At 38.8% G+C, this 20,016-nt stretch overlaps 1 protein-coding gene across 3 annotated transcripts in view; it reads right to left on the bottom strand.

Moving 5' to 3' along the window:
* The window catches only part of adcy7 (adenylate cyclase 7), a 56,547-nt gene extending 36,706 nt beyond the window's left edge, over nucleotides 1–19,841 (bottom strand). For 2 of the 3 annotated variants that reach the window (XM_023429706.2, XM_023429707.2), the window contains exon 1: nucleotides 19,719–19,841. The gene's annotated coding sequence lies outside the window, so the exon portion shown is untranslated. Of the gene's footprint in view, nucleotides 1–16,478; nucleotides 16,580–19,718 lie in introns of those variants that run through there. The other variant, XM_087180234.1, reaches the window with a different exon arrangement.
* Nucleotides 19,842–20,016: the final 175 nt, after the last annotated feature.

Raw genomic sequence — 20,016 nt, 5'->3', positions numbered from 1 at the left:
AGAGAGGCCCTTTGATGCTGCAGAAGCAGAGATTAAGTATTCCTCACATGCAATTGCCAGGAATTAAAGGGAAACATATTCCATGATGGTCGTCCTCATTTAACACATTCTCTGTTATCTTTGGGAAGCACTGACAACAGAGGCCACACTAGGAATGGGCAACACTCCAAGGGCTTTAGCTGAAGGAAAATCCCTGTGGTGTTGTAATAGTTTGACCTGCAAACCAATTCTTCTTCTGTCTGTCTGTCTGTGTGTGTGTGTGTGTTTGTGTGTGTGTGTGTGTGTGTGTGTGTGTGTGTGTGTGTCCAGCCATATCACCACCATATACTCATGTCTGACATACATAATGTTGCACGGTCACTGAAAGATGTAACCCTATAATGGTAATAAGAAAGATGTCCTTTCTTTTTCTGTTTCTGTTTTCTCATGTGAAATAAAACACTGAAATATCAGAGCGCATACCTCCGCCGAGGCCTAACATCTTCTTCCACCAGATCTGGATTATTATCTGGATCTCTATCAAACTGTACAATCTCAACACTGTAAAATATGTCTGATTTTTTACGTCAAAATAAGAGATGCACCGTTTTTTTTTTTCAAGACTCACGTCACATTTTGGCCAATTCCAATTTGAGAACTATAATTGATAGCTACACAAACAGTTTGTAACTTGTCTTAAATGGACAATTCATTTGTATGATCAGAAAACATTGAATTAACATAAATAATAAAAAACACTGAACATTAAATAACTAAGTGAAGGTCTATCTCTGACTCTTTCTCCCATTCACTCTCTCTGTCGCTCCGAAGGAAGGTAAACAAAAATCATGTGACTGCTTTCTGCTTACAACTCTTAACTTTTCAGACGCCAATCATTATTATTATAGCCATTATCGATTTAGTACTTTTTGCGCAATCCTGCTTACAAACAGACATGGGTGAAGACATAACCTGCTTGGCAGAGGTAAAAATGGGATACATGACGACACTTGTATTTCTCTGTAAAATCAATACAAACAAACTTTTACAGTAAAGGTTTACTCATATGTGTAGCTGATTTATTCATAATAAACAGGAGAAAGCTGACAAAGCATTATGTTGCAGCCTTTTCAGAGTTTTTTCTGCATAAAGAATTGCGAGGCAGCTGCCAATTTCGTGCCGTCTCCACCTCCCAACAAAATTCTAGTAGGCCTACTTGTTTTGTCGGTACTCAGTGGATTTGACGTTTGTAACTGCAATTGCAGCTATACACCACTACTGCAATGTAGTGGCGCTATATCGTAATCCGTGCATCAACCAGAGCCACCCGAAATTGCCAAAGAAGAATATGAACACACTGGATTTTCTGCTTGCAGAAGGAGGCGGCAACCTGATTTTGCAACTATTCAAACAAGTGAATATTATCTCTTTTACACCCAAGCACACCCAGCTTCTTGAAAAGTTTTCCTAAATTAATGTTACATCCCATCGTACATGATTTTTTTTTTTTTGCAGAAAAGGCAAGAGTACCGAGTCTTTAGGAGTGTGTTAACGAGTGTATTACAGCCGACGTTTACATGATTTTAAGATCACTTTTTATTTATCTTCCCAGATGTTAGAATGAGTGGCTTTGACCCGCAGTGGCTGGAGAGATAATGACAGAGACAGTACAGTAACCGAGACGCTTCATTTCCGTTTATTTCCTGTATCTGTATCACGTGGATTTCTCCACCTCTCCCGCCCCTTTAGGAGACCAGGAGCAGGTCTGAGTGTATTCATGACGAAGAGATCACAGATTATCACATATTCTTTCGCTCCATAGTCACCAAAATAAATATTTGACCCAGTTTTCACAAGCCACACATCTTCAGAACATTCTGACATCAAAAGGAATACTTTTAGACGGACAGATCCAGAGAAAATTAACTTTTTTCGAGACCTGCCTCTGTCTCAGTGCCACACTCTCGCGAGAGCTGTCAACTGCCAAAATTGTTTGCCAACCGATAACCAGATGTTTAGATGGACCAAAGTTATTTTTGGATTGACTTACTTATACATTAAACCATGGATTAAACTTTAAAACTTAAATAAAACTTGTTTCATTGATTAACAATTGCTAAAACAGATTATTAGCCTATTAAACTGACATGACTTTGTACTGGGCTGATCAGATGTTGTAAGTAGATTATAAAAATAAAAAAATAAAAATAAAAAAAACAGGCGCAAATTTGAACTGTATGCTTGTTGTATTGTCTATTGTTGTATTCTTTTGGCAGGGACAAGTAATCCATCAGTTAGTGTCAGTTACTGCCCGAGATTTGTGCAGCAACAGGCTGTAATAATAAGAAAAATGGATCTGTCTTTTCTTTCCCATAGGATTCAGAGTGGTAAGTCTATACAGGGATAGATTTTAATATTAGCTGCTGTCACATTTCATGCCAGTTGCCTTCACTTGAGGGAGGGGTTGAGGGATAACGCCCACTTAGGAGACCAGAACTGTGTCCCATTTCATGCCATTGGTGCTGCCTGTAATGCGGTATCTTCTGTATAGAGGATCTTTGATAATGATATTGGAAATATAAATAGGGGTGTTGAGTAGCTCAGTTGGTTGAGCATCCGCCCCATGTGCAGAGGCTAAGGTCCTCGCTGCAGTTGGCCCCGGTGCATGTCATTCCCCCTCGCTCTGCCTCCCCATTTCCTGTCTCTCTCTACTGCACTGTCAATAAAGGCACAAAAGGCCCCAAAAAATAATAAAGAAAATATAAATATTACAACCTTTGACCTTGGCTTGGTTTTTGTTCTGTTCTGCATTGTCAGCTGTGAGACCTTATATAAAAAGGTGTGTGCCTTTCCAAATCATGTCCAATCAATATAATTTACCTAAGGAAGACTAGACTAGACTACAACATCTAAAAGATGATCAAAAGAAATGGGAGGAACCCAAGCTAAATTTCAAATGTCATAGCAAAGGGTCTGAATACTAATGTCAAGGCGATATATCAGTTTTTCCTTTTTAATACATTTGCAAAAAATTGAGTTTAGATTGATGAGGGAAAAAATTTATTTAAATACTTTTAGCATAAGGCTGCAACTAGGGATTGGCATTTTCAGTCATTTCAATATTCAAGTACTCTCATTACCTTATGAACGAGTACTCGATTACCAAAAAAAACAAAACAAATACGGAAGGTCCATGTTCGACTGGAAACACATACAGAACCAATGTTAAGCTTGTATTTCCAATTGGACACAGACTTTCCCGACCAAGCCTACTGTAGAAGAAAATGATATGCAAGTTTAACGCGACATATCTTGCACCGCACGTTATTGTCGTCTTTTTTTATCAAAGTATTTCCAGACATCACTTTTCCTAGTCACGGTTTCCATGGTGCACATAACGCCAACTGAGTTGAACTATTGTAGCCAAAAACAACACGTGCACATGACATCAACAACGAGTACTCGTACACATCCCTAGCTGCAACATAACAAAATGTGAAAAAAGTGAAGAGGTCTGAATACTTTCTGAATGCAGTGCACACCCACATCACATGTACTGTGTCCGTAAATGTATTTTAGCTTCTCAAAATTAGCTCATGAATGTTTGTACAACAGGGTGAGGTCTTGTTCCACATTAAAGGCAAATTAAGGTTAATGGGGCCTTGACAGCAGTGATTTACACAGTACATTGACAATGCAATTACACAATATCTATTACACAATCTCACAAGAAAATGGGAGGTTATCAGGCTGCTGTATATGCAGAAATACTGTATGACAGTATGAGTGTGTTCGCATGCATGTGCATCTATACTGTGTGTGTGTGTGTGTGTTCTATATATATATATATATATATATATATATATAAAAATGTGTTTGTGTATTTTATTTTCATTTGGCTTCAGACCATTATGGCAATCTCTTATGACTAGAAAACCATTTTATAAAAAAAAAAAAAAAAAAAAAAAAAAAAAGACATGCATACTGCAGATTGGCGTCAACTCACGGGTAAATTAACCAGTATTCTAAATGGACTATGCTTGCATTCCCAAGTTGAAAAGTGAAAGTTGATTTAAAGTTAATTGTGAAAGGAATCCTCTTCATATTAAAAACACTAAAGTAAACTTTTCCATGGTGTGTATCTAGCATTCTTGCAGTTTTATCAGTAATTTGGCCTGCTCGTTCTACGAAGAAATCCCTATTATAATCAGAATTTTGAAAGTTCTGTTACTGTTAATAAATGGAGATAATTCAGTAAAATTCCTGTTTCAACAGCAATAAACATTTTTGAAAAAGGTTCATCTATTCATCAACAAGACTGGTGAATAAATCATCATTGATGTGATATTTTGCAAAATATTTGTATCTTGAGCAAACCTGTGATCAAGAGTTCAGATGACTATTCCTTAGGCTTCCTGTAGTGTTCTTCCTTTTTTATGCATTATATCCACTAACCACATGGAATTATTACTGTAATATATTTATAATATGCACTTATGGTACGGTACACTTAAGAGACCATTACATTTTTAATCATAATTTACTTATAACAATTTGGACAACAGAATTTTGTAACATTAACATATGTAACATGTTCATATGTTCCACTGACAGATAATTGGGCGATTGCTGTATGTAGAAGGACACAAAACATGTAGTTTAGTGCCTAAAGTCTTGCACTATTCCCTCCACTGTTGATAAGTTAAAGTTGTTCTCATGCTATATCATACTATGTGCGAGTATTGTGCTACTATATAAAGTCTATAAAGCCTTTAAATTGACAATGGGTAATTCAAAGTCCGGCACTTTGGAGATCATGCATGGTCTTGAAGTTGTTTAGTACTACTGAGGATGTACATAGCATGAGACAGATAAGACCACCAATTCCCACAGTGCTTTTGCTGGAACACAGTACAGCAACTCTCATACTGCCCAGTGTAATGTTCAAATACAGTGGTGCATTAGTGTGAAATTAAACTAAAGCTTTTAGATTGAGGGGATTAAAATTCCCTGGTTGAGTACATGTGCAGAATGTGACTTCATCCTCTGCGATATTTAATTATTGTGTTAGGCTATATCAAATGATGTGGCTATGATAACATTCCAGCTCATTGCTGCACACCACTGTGTCCTCTCTTTTTGCATTCTTCAAGGTCTTCAAAAGAAGCAATGCAAACGGAGTGACAAAAAAATTCAAAGCAAATCAAAACTGGCTAGGGTTTGAAACAGGATTTTAATGCCTGTCTCTCACAAGGCCACATCTGTCATCTTTTAGCAAAAGCAAAAAATATCCAGAGCATTTAGATGAAAAAGATTAATATTTGAGATTCTGGTTGATTTTTGATTGAAAATTTAAAGTTTTCAAATTACAATACATAAGATGTACTTATACATACGCAAGTTTGCTTTTGAACAGCACATAGGTCCACTGAAAGCACATCACCGATGAGCGCAGAGAAAGCTAAGAGCCACAGCCATGGTGTGTGTATAGAAGAGGTTTTTGCTAAAGGAAATTTCAAAGGTATAAAAACACTGAGCATTGCAGAAATTACTGAGCATGTGACCCTAAGAGCTATGGAGCAATATAGCAACTTAAGCTAAAATGCTATGATGTTTTAGATGATTTAGCCTCACCATTCAGCTCTAAAGAGGAGGGGCGGAAAATGAAATACGAGTTTAACACAAAGATATTGATATCAAAGGAGCTTATGGGACCTATATATACACAGTTAAAGTTGGGAAAGGTTAGGATACATTGGATATATGAACATTTCAACATGTGAATTAAGGCATTTGTTACTTAACTTATTACGACAATAAACATCACAAAAGACTATGGAAACAAAAATATGCTTTTCCATGAAACAAATTTGGTTTGATTATTAAGAAAAGTATTTAACATTTGCAAGAAAACATCCCAATGTTTGCGTAATTGATAACATGGCAGCATGCCAGTGAATCTACTATGTTTTGGGGTTGTGGGCCAGCCAGTGGCTCAAGAAGTATTGTATGGGTAAGTAGGCTGGTAGTAGATTCTAGTAAGTATCAATGTATCCTGAAAGCTAATGTTTCAGGAATTTCAATATTTTCAACATGCAGCACAATAAACAGAAGAAGAATTTCAGCAGAAGAATAGTGTTCTGATGAGGGTGGCCAAAATATTTCTAAAGCAAGAGTAGACAGCCTCTTAGCTGGTGACAACAAACACTTGGAGTCTATGATTTCTGCAAATAGTTGCAAAGTCCTTTGTAAATGCCCCTTTTACATTTTATTTCCCCCTAAATGATTATTTCAAGCACATAAAGAGTAATTGTGCATTAAATTTACAGAACTATATCAAAAATACATTGGTTGATTAATGAACAAATATTTTTCCATGTTTAGCCAAACACTAGATACCACTATATGCACCTTAGGTAGCTTTAACTTTAGTTTGTATTCACTGGCAGTCCATCAACTGTTTCACAGACATGTGACTTGAATAAACTTCTTTGATTCTGTGGTCACCAACAGCCTGCCTGAACATGCTCCATGCTCACGTGTGCCATTTCTTTCAATTCATTTTATTTTCTGTTGCAATTTTTAAAGCACAATTTCATACATTTTGATAGTGATATGTGTTGATTTACATGGGCAACATTATGGTAGACAGAAATATTCTTACAAACTGCTTTTACCATAGTAGAGGAATTGTTCATGTAGTGCTTGTGGGTGGTAAGCCAGTAAGGGTGCACAAGCATGTTGTTATTCAAAGCATCTGTGCAGAGAGGGGTGGGATCTGGGGATAGTACGAACCTCTGTATATACAACTAGTCATATCTACATAAAAAATGTTACTTTCTTTTGAAACAAGGAAAATATGCAGCTACATGCAAGGAAGAGTCAGCTTGTCTGCATAAACTACAACAGCTGCCTGGCTCTGGCTCAAATATGGAGGTCCAATGAGTGTTATCAAAAGACACCCTGTCCAAAAACCCTCACACACACCTACATGCACTACACCATCCAGCCAGGGCCAAACAACGTAGTTCAGGTACAGGTCTTGATGCCAGCCAACAGTGCTATTACAAGAGGGGTTAGGGGTGGGAGTGGGGGGTGGGGGGTTGCAGGGTGTTGAGTGACACTCTTACATCCCACACAACACCACTGATAAGTTGCCCTTGAGCCAAGCACTTAAACCCTGAGTGCACCAGCTGAGTTTCTCAGGGGCCAGCCGTATAAAACTGATTTATGGTGCACTGGCGGCTCAGTGATTAGCAGTGTTGCATCACAATGTTGGCATGGGTTTCCTCCCAAAGACAAGCACGTTCAGCATTAAGCCCAATGAATACTCCTTCTATTGTCCTTGATCAAGGCACAAACCTTAGAATTGGAGCTGGCCCACTGGTACTGAGCTGTGACTACTTGATGCTTCTGATAAAAGGGCAGATTTTCCATTAGAGGCAAGAAAAATTAAAAACTGAATTTCACTTAAGCCAAACTTTTAATACCCAGCTGCCTCAGCACAAGGTTGATCGAGTGACTCATTGGTGTAGATGTGTAGAATTGTATGAATAATGATGCCTGTGTGACAGGGAAAAAAATGCTGACTGTATGTGCTATAAGCATGGCATGGCACATTCTGCTAAGCCTTCAATTATAGCTGTGCAGCAGTCGAGAGGTCAGACGGTGGGAGTGACGCAGAAGGAACACAGAGGGGTCTCATTACCTCAAATGCCTCCTTGGAGCTATGGATGACTGGAGGGAGGGAGCCTGAGGATTTAAGTAATAGCATCCTTGTCTCTCCACTGAATATCTTCATTAGCACTTTTACAATATTTGTTCCTGTACCAGACCTTTCATACAACTCACATCTGACTGGTGCTGAACAGACTTAGTCAAGCCTCTACCTCATGGTGGTCTTTATATTGGTTCTGCGTTCTCCAGTGGTACACTACTTTCTCTGACTCTCAATGTAGGCCTTGTCTGTGGCAGCCTTACCGTATGCAGCATGGCTATAGTTACAAGTTTTATAAAAGCCACCCCTTACGCTTTGCCACTGCGAGCCAAGGAATGCGCATGAAAGCATCGCTGCTGAACAGCCACACTGTCAGGAATGTCTACAGGCAGCAGCACCCTTCTTGGGGTTTCTGCAGCTGAGTGGGAAGAAGAGGTTTTGGCTGAGTTGGGTGAAGGCAAGGTTCCTCCCACTGAGCATCTGTCTGCTGTGCTTTGTTTGTCAAAGTAACTTGCTTGAGATGACTGGAGTTTCACTGCAGCCCCTCCCAAATATGAGTCACAGTCTCGCTCTGTGCTGCATATAGACAATCTCATCCTGGTGTGGAGAATTCATCTTATGTGTTGAGGGTATGACCCCAACCAGAACTAAAAAGGATGCTATGTCTTTAACAGGAGCAAAGGGTAGTTACTGTTCAAGAGCTAGCTAATGGCTAGCTTTCATATGCACATAACACTCCTTAGAAACAATACTGTTACTATAGCTTAGGGATGGGCGATATGGCAAAAATATCATATCACGTTTTTTTAAAAATAAAATCACGATTTCGATTTTATCACGATCTTAAATTGGAAAAAGAAAAACAGACAGTTTAGACCAAAGAACCTTTCTTAACAGATTTTATTTCAAATAGTCGCAGTTTTGCCTGCATGTGCAAACAACGTAAAGTTTAAGGTAAACAACAACAACATTCTAATAAAGTGCACTCTTGCAAAATTAGTAACAGAAAGTAAAACATCTATCAAAGACATTACTGACAGTCATTTCTGTGCGAACTTTGCAAATTACATTTGCTTGCGCTTGATCAGTTGCGGTAAATCCAAACCAATTCCATATAATGGAAATGGAATTTTTTTTAGCGACTAATTCTGTTTGGCTTTCAGCCATCGCTCTCCATGTGCTACCGCTACACACACAAACAAGGAGGCGGGTAGGAAGGCGCGTCACTGCCCGTAATTCGCTATGATTGGTCGGTCAGGTTGACGATGTCAATACGTCTGGTGCATCGGTGCATCAGCATAGAACTGCAATTTATAGAATGTGCCCTAGACGATCCCACGATCTCTGCAGTTTGAAAGATCGTCTTCACGTTGTAATCCTTCACAATCTAATATCGTCATATCGCCCACCCCTACTATAGCTTGGGACTGAGTATGAAATTTCCCTAATTTTTAGGTACTTGGATGTATGAACAAAGCACTAGATGCTTAGTGAGATTCTTAGTCCTGTATACTTAAGTTTGACCAGATATTATCTTGAAGGGTAAGTGTGGTGATATTCTATATTCTTGCTACAAATCCCACGGAAACACCAAAACCAACAATGCAGCCAATGAAAGAGGCTAAAGAATTTCCTAAAATAGCAGGGCACTGTGGTAATGTCCCAATCAAGTTTCCTGGCCCCAATCCATTCATTCAATCCAATTATTGATATGATATGAGTGAAAGTTTAAGTAAGAGGATGCAACACCTAGAATTGACGTGCTAGAGAGAAGACATTTTGCTGGGATAGAGTTGTTGGACCTACAGAAACACTTCACTCATGTTCTGTACAGCGGTGTTACAGGGTGATGATTCTTTTACCTCATACATAATCTTTGGCTGAGTACAGACACCATCTGCAGAAAACACACAGGCATAACAACAGCCAAATGTAATTTTGGTCTGTTACCAAGTTAGACATGGAATTAACATTAATTAGCATCAATTGATATGACCTCCTTTTGGAGACATTTGTCATTTTAACTGGCAAAAGCTACAGTTAGCGCTGGCTGAAAATGAGAAACTGTCACCAGGAAGTTTTCTACACTGCTCTTTTATTACCATTTGAGCTCATTGAATCTTGTATTTTGCCAAAAAATGTCAGAACTCAACATCACTCATTCAAACAGAGCCGGGCTGGGGTAAAGGACAGAATCATTGTGACGCTAGAAGGCTGAGGTAGACAAACACAGTAAAGAAAGGATCAGATTTTGGATGGCTTTATTTTAACCAATACTGATCCATTGAGATATGCTGTGACCAACCCTGAAAACGATCCAGCAGCAGGAAATAGAGCATTTGTTGGGGACTATTTTCATTTGGAACACTAGCAAGTATTTACAGTGCCAGAATAGTGTAGGAGGTATTTACTCAAAGCAAATTACAGTACACATTTTCATTGGACTGAAGGAACATGTCATCCAGATTTGTTGTTAAAATAATCAAATTGATTATTTTAACATTGGAGCTTTTTGGCACAGAGGAATAAGCTGTATCAGGTTTTGGACACACACACAATACTTCCTGGTTGGTTTTGGTCTTTACATGGATCAGAATCCTTTAATTAATGTAACATTTATTTAATACTGTATTTGACTTAGTCAAAGTGTTCATACAGCTGTGATTAAAACTGTTGAACAAAGTACAAGAGCCACCAACAGAAACTGTTGTCAATTAAATCAAAGAAAAAGACACAACTGTAATCTTTGGGTCAGACATTACTGTCTACCTGCTTTTTACTTCACTTGAAACTGCAACATTTTTTGTTCTGCACAATCAGCTTAGAGGACACTGGAACTTCCGAATTTACAAAAACCCTTAAAAGCATGGTTCAAAACCTTCACACACACACACACACACACACACACACACACACACACTTACATTACACAGGCTTAATCTGAAAGAGGAACAGAGAGAGCTTTTTGTTCAATATACTGTCAACTGTTAGCAACCGGTGCTCTGAACTAAATTCTAGCTTACAATATCACCTTCAAAAACTTACCATGTAGACTTTAGCATGTCTAAGCAGCCCCCACAAACGTGCTTTCACCAACAGTCTTTCTGGTATGTGTGTGTTTGACTGTCAATCACTCTATAGTAGACGGCACCACTTTTTAAGCCCTGAAATTTTTAAATATTGTAAATGAGCCAAGGAGAGAGACAAATATTTTTCTACCAATCCTACAATTTTGTCCTTCCCACTCTTTTTGCACTCTTCACCTTTCTACTCTCCTCTCTCTGTTTCTCTCTTTATTCCTCAAATATGAATGCATTTCTTAAGAGTTCGAACGTCAAACAAGAACGCAGGTTTTCAGTACTCTGATTGCTCTTGGGTGAAAGCCGACCGTAGCCTGTGACATGCAGTCGACCGCACACCATCTCACTTCCTTGGCAACAGTGACTCATTTCCCTAACAACGGTGCAAGGACAGCTTCATAAAAAAAGGGAACCTGCAGCCACTGCACAATTAGTCACAGATGGATGCTATTATGAAAACAACCACTGATTTAAGTCAGGACAAACAAAATTAGCAAACAGCGCACCCCTGGCCAGTATCGGTAAAAGGTTAAGTAATTACAGCCAAAGCCCTGGAAGAATGAAGCTAATTATGAAAAACAGAAATGTTTGACTAATTAAACTTAACTATAATGAAAGGTCCATATTTAGCAAGTGCAACAAAACTCTTTTCAGCTGCTCTTTGCAAGAGGGGCTTTTGTCGCTCTATCTTCTCCTTTAAAATCCTCTACAGGTGTTTTAGTGGATTCAACTCAGGACATACTTGACGAGGTCCAGGTTTTCACTTTTTTCTTCTTTACAAACTCTAGTGTGATTTTTGCTGTGTGTTTAGGATCATTATGATGTTGGAAATTTTCTCTCCAGCCAAGCTTCTTGAGACTGGGAATCTTTTTGGGTATCCAAACTTGCATTTATGGTGACGACTATAAATGTGTCCCTTTCACCACTATGTCTCACGGAGGGCACTATACTTGTTCAGGCCATTCCTTACCATGTGGAGCCATGTTGCATTAGACACAACTCAGGCCAAAACTGAGAAAGCTATGGTGTTCACAGATTATTTTATAACCTTGTTCATGCAATTAGCCTCAACTTGAAATCACAGGTTAACTGACTTGTTGCAGTGGTAACAGGTGTACTTGCTTATGGTGCATTGAGGTTGTATCTTCAAGTCCATATTTTCAATGTAGTTTTTAATTATACATAAGTTGAAAGATGATACACTTCGATTTAAGAATAACAACTATTGTAAGATGAAACTTCTTTGTATAATTCTTGTGTCAACTAGTAGACAAGATAGCATCACAGGACAGGCTAGCTACCCATACTTCATTAATGGAATAGCATTCCACTGACTATGTGACATCTGAACCTAATCCTTTGGGTCGCTCCATTGGACCATTGCATCCCAAATGGTGACAGCAGTGGCCCATATGGCAGCCTTACAAAGGAGGCAGTGAGTGTGTGTCTGTGTGTGCGGTATGTGTTGTGTGGCACAGCAACAGAAACTAATGCTGGAAGAGAACCTGTAACCACAGAATATTTGCAAATTTTTTGAATTTTTGAATTAAAAAATGATTGAATGAATCAAATCAACAATCTATTAGCTAAATTGTTGATTATTTTCAATTGATTTATTGTCAATTGATTGATCAACTAATCATTTCAGCACTATCATCCAGTCTCTATCCAGTTGCATCTCTCTCTTGTATCTGAGTGTCTGTTCACTTGATAAGTCATCTACCAGCTCTTCTTCTCAGAGGGCCAACCCTGGCTAATCACTCATTAACCAGCTGAGCACAATGAGTGGCTTGTTGATGCAACAAAGCACCGCAAGCCCCTCTGTGGCATGCAAACACTACACATTTCTGAAAGAGCAAATGCACAGACACATACAACAACATGAAACAGCATCAACAAAGAGCAGAACTGCATAATTACATACGTCACTATTAAGCTCTACATGGGAAGCTGATGCATTAGAGTAGACATATATTTACATAAGACAAGTGATATTAGCAGTAAGTTCTCAAATATTAAAACTTCATCATAAATCTTCAAAATGGGTAATCACAGGGTTACAAAGATTCAGTGTGACTAAGAGCTTTTTACATGCTGCACTGCAAATTCCTCTTTTCATTTAGTGTCCTCAGTTACTAATGTCTTTCGCAGGTAAGCTGTTTTTCAGCTCTAAAGTGAGTTCTGCAAACTCTGTGTCTCAATGGCACTTCTCCAGATGGGGTGCTCTCATAAGCATTACATAATGTCCTTGAACCACAGCAAGCACAAAAAACATTTGAAATTTAAATGGGGAAAAGAGAGAGAGAGCAAGACACCCACACATCTGCACCATCCACACTCAAACGAGCATTCACAGGAGGCATGCGTCGACTCATACTGGCTGCAGGGTATTTCAACATTCGACGCAGCATTTGATCTAGACACACAAGGTTGTTTCATATGAATCCACATTATCTCATGCAAGTGCATTATAGGCATATTACGCAAGATTTAGGATTCTGAATGTATAATTGATTGTATCTTTCCGGTTATAAATAAATGATTCACTCTGAATGTGTGCTGACATTGAAATACGTTTTATGACAAAATTGCTGAAGGCAGATTGTAATTAGTGTTTTCACAAAGGGGCTGTGGGAGGAGAAGTTGCCCAGGAAATGGAACAATTTAACAGACAATAGGGTGAAGAGGCATTTCTCTAATGGCCCTCCAAAACATCCCATCTCAGGGGCACTGATCCTCTCCTAACAGCACAAGTAAAAGAGGGCATGGCCTTTTATGGCCCCTGAAGAACTTTCCTGGGCAGATACATTAGCGGTCTTGAACAAATGTGTGTGAAACAATAGGGGCTAGATGATGTCAATAGAATATACAATAAAAATACAATACATGTGTTAATATACCAACAATCTATACATTCAGGGTGCTACAGCACTATCATTTTTAAAGCATTACTGGCAAATTTTGAAGCATATGGAAAGTATTTGGAAAAATGTCACTGTAGATCAACTAAAAATAATTTCCACAGACCTGCTCAGTCTAAAAAACATAAAATGAATGGCACCTCAACATACCACACAGATGTATTCAACTAAATGTGATGTAAAGAGGTCACAGTGGCACTTTTGTTGTGGTGGCAGGCATGGGCACCCAAAGGCGTACATGAAAACAAAGTGGGATCAGAAAGGTCAGGAAGAAGAGAGTGTGTTATGAACTGTTAAAAAACATGGTTCTTCTAATCCCCTAAAAGCAGGTTTTTCAGGAAGTCCTTATGATCTTTCAGTCAAGGTGCCGACCATGAACAACAATGTCCCGGTTCATGTCTGGTCAAGGATCTTTGTTGCATGTCTTTCTCCATCTTTCTTTCCCCTTGGTTTTCGTCATCTCTCCACTGTTGGCTATGCTAGGCATTATGCATTAACAGTTTGATAATGGAGTAGATTCTGCAGTGTCTTCTAAGAGGATACTTGACCAGGATGTGCAGACTTGCATATACAAATATAAATCTGCCCTATTCAGCTGCCAAAGGCAGAAAGTCTGGAAGTCACCAAGTTTCAGAGAATAATGATGCGCAATTTCAATGGGAATCGCAATGATTCACACAATCATCACATTTGTTCTGCAAAAAAATAAAAGAAAAAATAACAACATGAACTAGTGGTTTGCAGGTTAGCTTGACCTTTTTTTTTTTTACTTTAACCAAATGATTATTAATAATTGCTTTCATTTAAGCTCGTCTATGTCTACTTGCAACAGTGATGTCACTATCGGCTAACTGGAAAGTTGACCTAACCAACATGTCTGCACGTGAAGGAACCAGACACAGGGAAAAGATCCAAACTCCACACAGAAACACCCTCAGCCTGTCAAGTCAAGTTCAAACCCAGGACCTCCTTGGAGAAAGGCAAGAGTGCCAACCACTGAGTCACTGTGCTGCCCTTAGGGATATTCAGGGCCTTTATATATCCTTTCACTAATTGTGCTTTTCAATAAACTTATAATAAGTTTGTTTAACAATGTGCCTTTGTCTTCATGATGTAGTTTTCAGAGGGAAATTGACTAACCAGATGTTGTCCTTTCCAGATACAGGTGTATTTAACCTAAAACCACTTGTCACACCTTGATTACAAACAAGTGATCTTGATTCAACTTACTGACTGTAAAAAATTAACTTTACTGCACCAGTGATGATTTATGTGTCAATCAATAGTTTTTTCTTTTTTTAATTGATATGTAGATTAGGTATAACTCTGGCAGGGCAGAACATCAGACAGTCAGCATGTGTTATCTGTTTGCAGGGTTTTAGAATGAGACTGACTGACATTTAAATGTGTGCCAAGCATTACCACAATCAGTTATGATTTTATCGAGTTTAAGTTGCTGATTTTAGCAACACTAATTTAGGTGGTTGCAAACTGGCAAGAGGTTAAAGTGAGAAAAATAAGCTTTCAAAATGAAAAAAACCCTCCACCTGCTCAGGGATTTGACTGGACAGTTAAACAGTGAGAATGCATCTCCTGAAGATTTGATGATGTCAGTGACAGAGATCTTTGAGCGTTTGACTCTAAACAACCTCATTCCTATGGCGTCCTGCTTGTTTTCATTATTTTTCTACAGAGGGAAATTTCATACAATCTCACAGCACAATATGAGGGAAATCCTGGGAGTGATAAATGAGAGAGGCATCAACAAAGTAAAGGTCATCTCCACCCAACACTCTAACCTCACTCACTTAGACCAGTAGGTACGAGATGAGGTTAGGTTCACTTTAAATAGATCAAACAAGCTTAATCAGTGTAAAGAACAATCCAGAGAGTTTGGTGGTTTCAATGAGCCTGACAGTAAGTGGCCTGAATCACTGACTGATGATCTGATGACCAATGTTTTTCCATCCTTTCTGAGGTGAAATTTGAGGCTGAAAGTGGACCATTGTTTCTTCTTAACCAAACAACTACAGCATCAAAAAACCACTTTGTACAGGTAACATGTTTGATGTCTCTTTTAATTTACATGAAGAAAGCGGCACAGGAAAAGAGAAACAGCATTTATAATATGGGTGGAAAAGGCAGTGGTGAGGAGGGATTAGTAATGATCTCTGGCTAGGAGCACCAGAGTCAGAGTTAATGAGTCCGATTAGTCCCCAGTGTGTGTTCAGGGATTAGTACGCTGTCCACCAAGAGAAACCCTTCTCATTTCAAGCCTGAGGGGGTTTCTCTCAGGAAGTGGATGAGACAAAGTGAGGATGAAAGATGAGAGACAAAGACAGCAATGATGGGAGAGTGGGGAGAAGTAGAGTGAACTCATCAGTGCTATGAGTGACTAGATACATTTGGAAAACATCACGGCGTCTAATGACAACCGAAAATGTCTAGCAATCAGACTGTGTGTGTGTGTGTGTGTGTGTGTGTGTGTGTGTGTGTGTGTGTGTGTGTGTGTGTGTGTTTACAGAAGACAGACCTGGATGTCATTTCTCTCCTGAGGCAGAGATAGGAAGAAAGTCTCAAACAGTTGAAAGAGGTACAGTAGGTTTTTCCTGACACACACACTTTATTAAAAACAAAGACAGATCCGACATGCGCTTCTAAATTATTCTGGGTGGAGTTTACTGCAGTATCACTGCACAAATAAGATACTGTCTGACACTTTCCTATGATTGTATAGTTCTTCCTGAATAACTCTTATAGGAAAAGAAATATGTTCCTTACCTTTATAACGAAAAAAAAAATGGCAGTTTAAGAAAGATTGTGAAAGAAGTAGAGAAGAGAAGAGAGCGTGTGTGTCTCTCTGCCTGACAGATGGTGTCAACCCTAGCTCTAAAGAAAACCTGCAAGAAGTCACATTCACATTTCCTGTGGAGGTTCTCCATATTTCCTGTCAAGGTCACTGTCAGTCATTGTCAAGCACAGACTGTGCATGCACTGAATGCATGTGTATTAGCAGATTTGTTTATGTGTGTGTATTTAGGTAAGCTACACAGGTCTCTCTTTAGCATTCTCTTTAGCATCAGTGAATATGTATAAAACAACTAATTTTGCCACTAATGCATATGATTTGAATAATTGTAAAAACTCATGAGGAGTCAAACTAAACCAACACTTTGTTTATCAAAAGAGAAAAGTACCAGTTTGTTTGGAGCCGTAGACAAAGCCTGGTAAGATTTAGTAAACCCACACCTACAAGATACAGATTGATAATGATGATGTCTAAATCGATCCACATTAGTCCACAAGAGCCCAAATCATCTGATTTTGTCCCAGGGACTCCAAATGCATCACTGTTTTTACTATGCGTGCAACATAACAGTGTAGGCAGTTAATATATAATCTAAAAATTAAAGATTCTCTCAAATAAATGCTCTGTTTTGAACAAGTCTGACAGATCCTTGACAGTACATAAACCTCACTTTGGAAAACACTGCTTTCTGCTGCCTACATGATCAGCTGAGGCTGCATGACAAGAGGAAAAAGAAACACAAAACAACTTTACCACTGGTTATTAGAGAGACTCGTCACAAAATAACAATGAGGATAGTAGACTCTGTCATCACATTGAACAGTACAGTTTTTTGTTTGTGTGAGCATGTGTGTGTCTGTGCAGCACAACCCTCAACAGACGGTCCCTGTCCAGATCCATCAAACTGTAAAATCAATCTAGTAACATGCACAATCACAACAAGCTTCCCATCATGTCAGAATGAGATACATCACAGCATCACAATGGATAACTGCACACAAATGGCAAATGCCAATGTATGTGTCACAATTTAGATTACAGCTTTTCTATTAGAGGCTCTATGCATGGCAGCTGTGCATTGATCCACTGATTCATGACCAATAATTTAACCTCATCCTACTACAGTGCCACTTTGGAGTCTTGTATACCTATTATAGTCAAATAAATCAGTTCCATGCCTCAACAACCAATGCTCTCTCACTTGATTTTTTTTTAGTGATGACACTCTGTCCTCATCACAGAAAACCAGCTACTGGTAACCCCATAATCTACCTCCATTTACTAGAGCAAAGCTGACAAGGATTAGTGATGTAATCATCCAAATGATACACACCCCACATACTTGTAATGTCCGTCATCCGTATACAGATGGTGACACTATGTATGCTCCATATGGACAGAAACATGAGGCCAAATGTATTTATGTGCACTGAATTATACTGCCAGGTACGCATTTACCATCCGATCCCAGGGTTTACACATTTTTCATACTCCCATTCTCTGCAAACATAAAACAAGGAATTCAGTTTGCAGTGCAAACAGAAACAGCTATTAAGCCTTAGCAAACAGCTTTAATCAGCAGAACTACACTCATATTTTCTAGTGAGGAATCAAAGTGCCTGATGATGTTTGATGTTTTATTTTTACAGCTACACAATTCAGGACAATCCAACCATTACAAATGGTCTGATCCTAAACTTATATCTGTTTGTTGGAGCTCTGCATTAATAGCGAATACATCAGCTATCCTGCAGCATTACATGCATGCAACACATTACACACTGCTAGGTTGATATAAACACTGGAGGTTGACACTGACTCAAAGCACCACTGTTGTCTATTTAAAAAACAGTTGTCAACTCCACAAGAACAAAATTTGTCATCAAGTTAACCATAAAACTACTACTCTGACCATTAACAAAATTCAGTTGAACCTCATTTTATCTGGGATTTTTGTAGAAATCTGATATCCAGACACACAAAACCAAAACTAACTGACAGAATAAGTGAGATTTTTCTAAATGGGTGAACTGACCATTCAAGGTTAATGATCTTTGCTTTCTCATGCCATTTCATGACAAAGCTCCACGGTAAAAGCAACAGCTCTGTGGTATTAAAACTCAGTAATTAAACAAAGGAGATGACTGCACCCTTTTGAATGACTATGTCTAGGTCCTACTGTGTATGACTGATTTAGGTCAAAAAATGCTGACATTATTTGAAAACTCTTAATTTGTTTAATTAAAACCATCCATGATGCAAGGACTAAAGGGCAGAGGAGTATTGTACCAACTACAATAAACCAGCTGCATCTTTTATAATCCTAGGGCATTTTTATTGTTCAACTACTCTTGTTTTATGTGGCAATAGGTGCTAATCCTGTTAGGCCCATGAGCATAATGTTCTTGGGAGATATGAAGAGATAAACTCTTCCAAGTCAACATCTTTGACGGCAAGGCAGCACTTTTGCATACTAACTAAAGAACTAAAAAAACAAACATTTCCTGCCCTGCAAATATTTTGGGGTCAGTCTTATTTGGAAGAACACCAAATCACTGACAAAAGACAACACAAGATGACTAGTAGACTTCTATAGGTTTTACTGTTGTCTGTGTATCCTAAAGAAATTATTAGAATTTTAAAAATATCTCAGAAAACGCACACACTCAAGAAATATGTAGGAAAGTTGTCATGAACACAGAGGCAATATCAGTGTGGTTTCATTCTGCTCAGTCAGGGTTAATTTTTCTTTTAATACAGACATGAGCTGCTGACAAACAGCGGTGAGACAACACACGTACTCAGCCTCGAGGCTCTAGCGTCAACTAAACTGCATCTCACTTCAAGTGAGCTAAAGTAAAAAGCATCGTCAGCTAGCTTAAGTAACCCGAAATGCACTAAACTCAACATCAAGACTCTGGATGGCACGAGCAGCCAGGTGAAAACGCGGCACGAAAACCCACTAAGAAGTCGAACATTTTTACTCTCAACTCTTGAAAAACTCTCTCCTTTGAATGAACTTCGGATCAAATCGAAAGGTCTTCGCAGAGGTGAAGTTTTCGGCTCAAAAACAACGTCTATTACCTTTTTCATTTAAGGGAAGAGACAATTAACCTTCCCGTATACGGTGTGGCGACTGCCAGGAGGGTTTCAGGTTGTAAGGTTTCATTAGTTGCAATTTTTTACTATTAAACGAAGTTTTTGTGTCTTACCTGGCAGGTTTCAACGTCCCGGAGATAAATGTACATAAATAACCGGTAAGCGCAAGCTTGTGGAGCGTGCTGTGGTCCCCGTGCTCCTCTACAACTGTCCGTGCGCGCGCTGCTCTGAGCGAGGACGCCCCACCTCCATCATCTCTGACACACACGGTTCTTAATATTACTGTAACGCTGCTTTTCATCTCAAATTATTTCTCAGTATGTGGACTTTATAGTGAAGCATTAACACTAATACAGAGAGAAAAAAGTCAGAAAACAAATCGGAGGCAAAGCAAAAACTTCTCTCAACACA

The sequence above is a fragment of the Seriola lalandi genome, unplaced genomic scaffold, assembly GCF_002814215.2.
Source record: "Seriola lalandi dorsalis isolate HSWRI2012SDOR001 ecotype SW California unplaced genomic scaffold, Sedor1 jcf7180002054898, whole genome shotgun sequence".
In the NCBI taxonomy this organism is placed as follows: Eukaryota; Metazoa; Chordata; class Actinopteri; order Carangiformes; family Carangidae; genus Seriola; species Seriola lalandi.
Note: the sequence above shows the minus strand (reverse complement) of the source record. Positions and strands in the feature narration are given on the sequence as shown.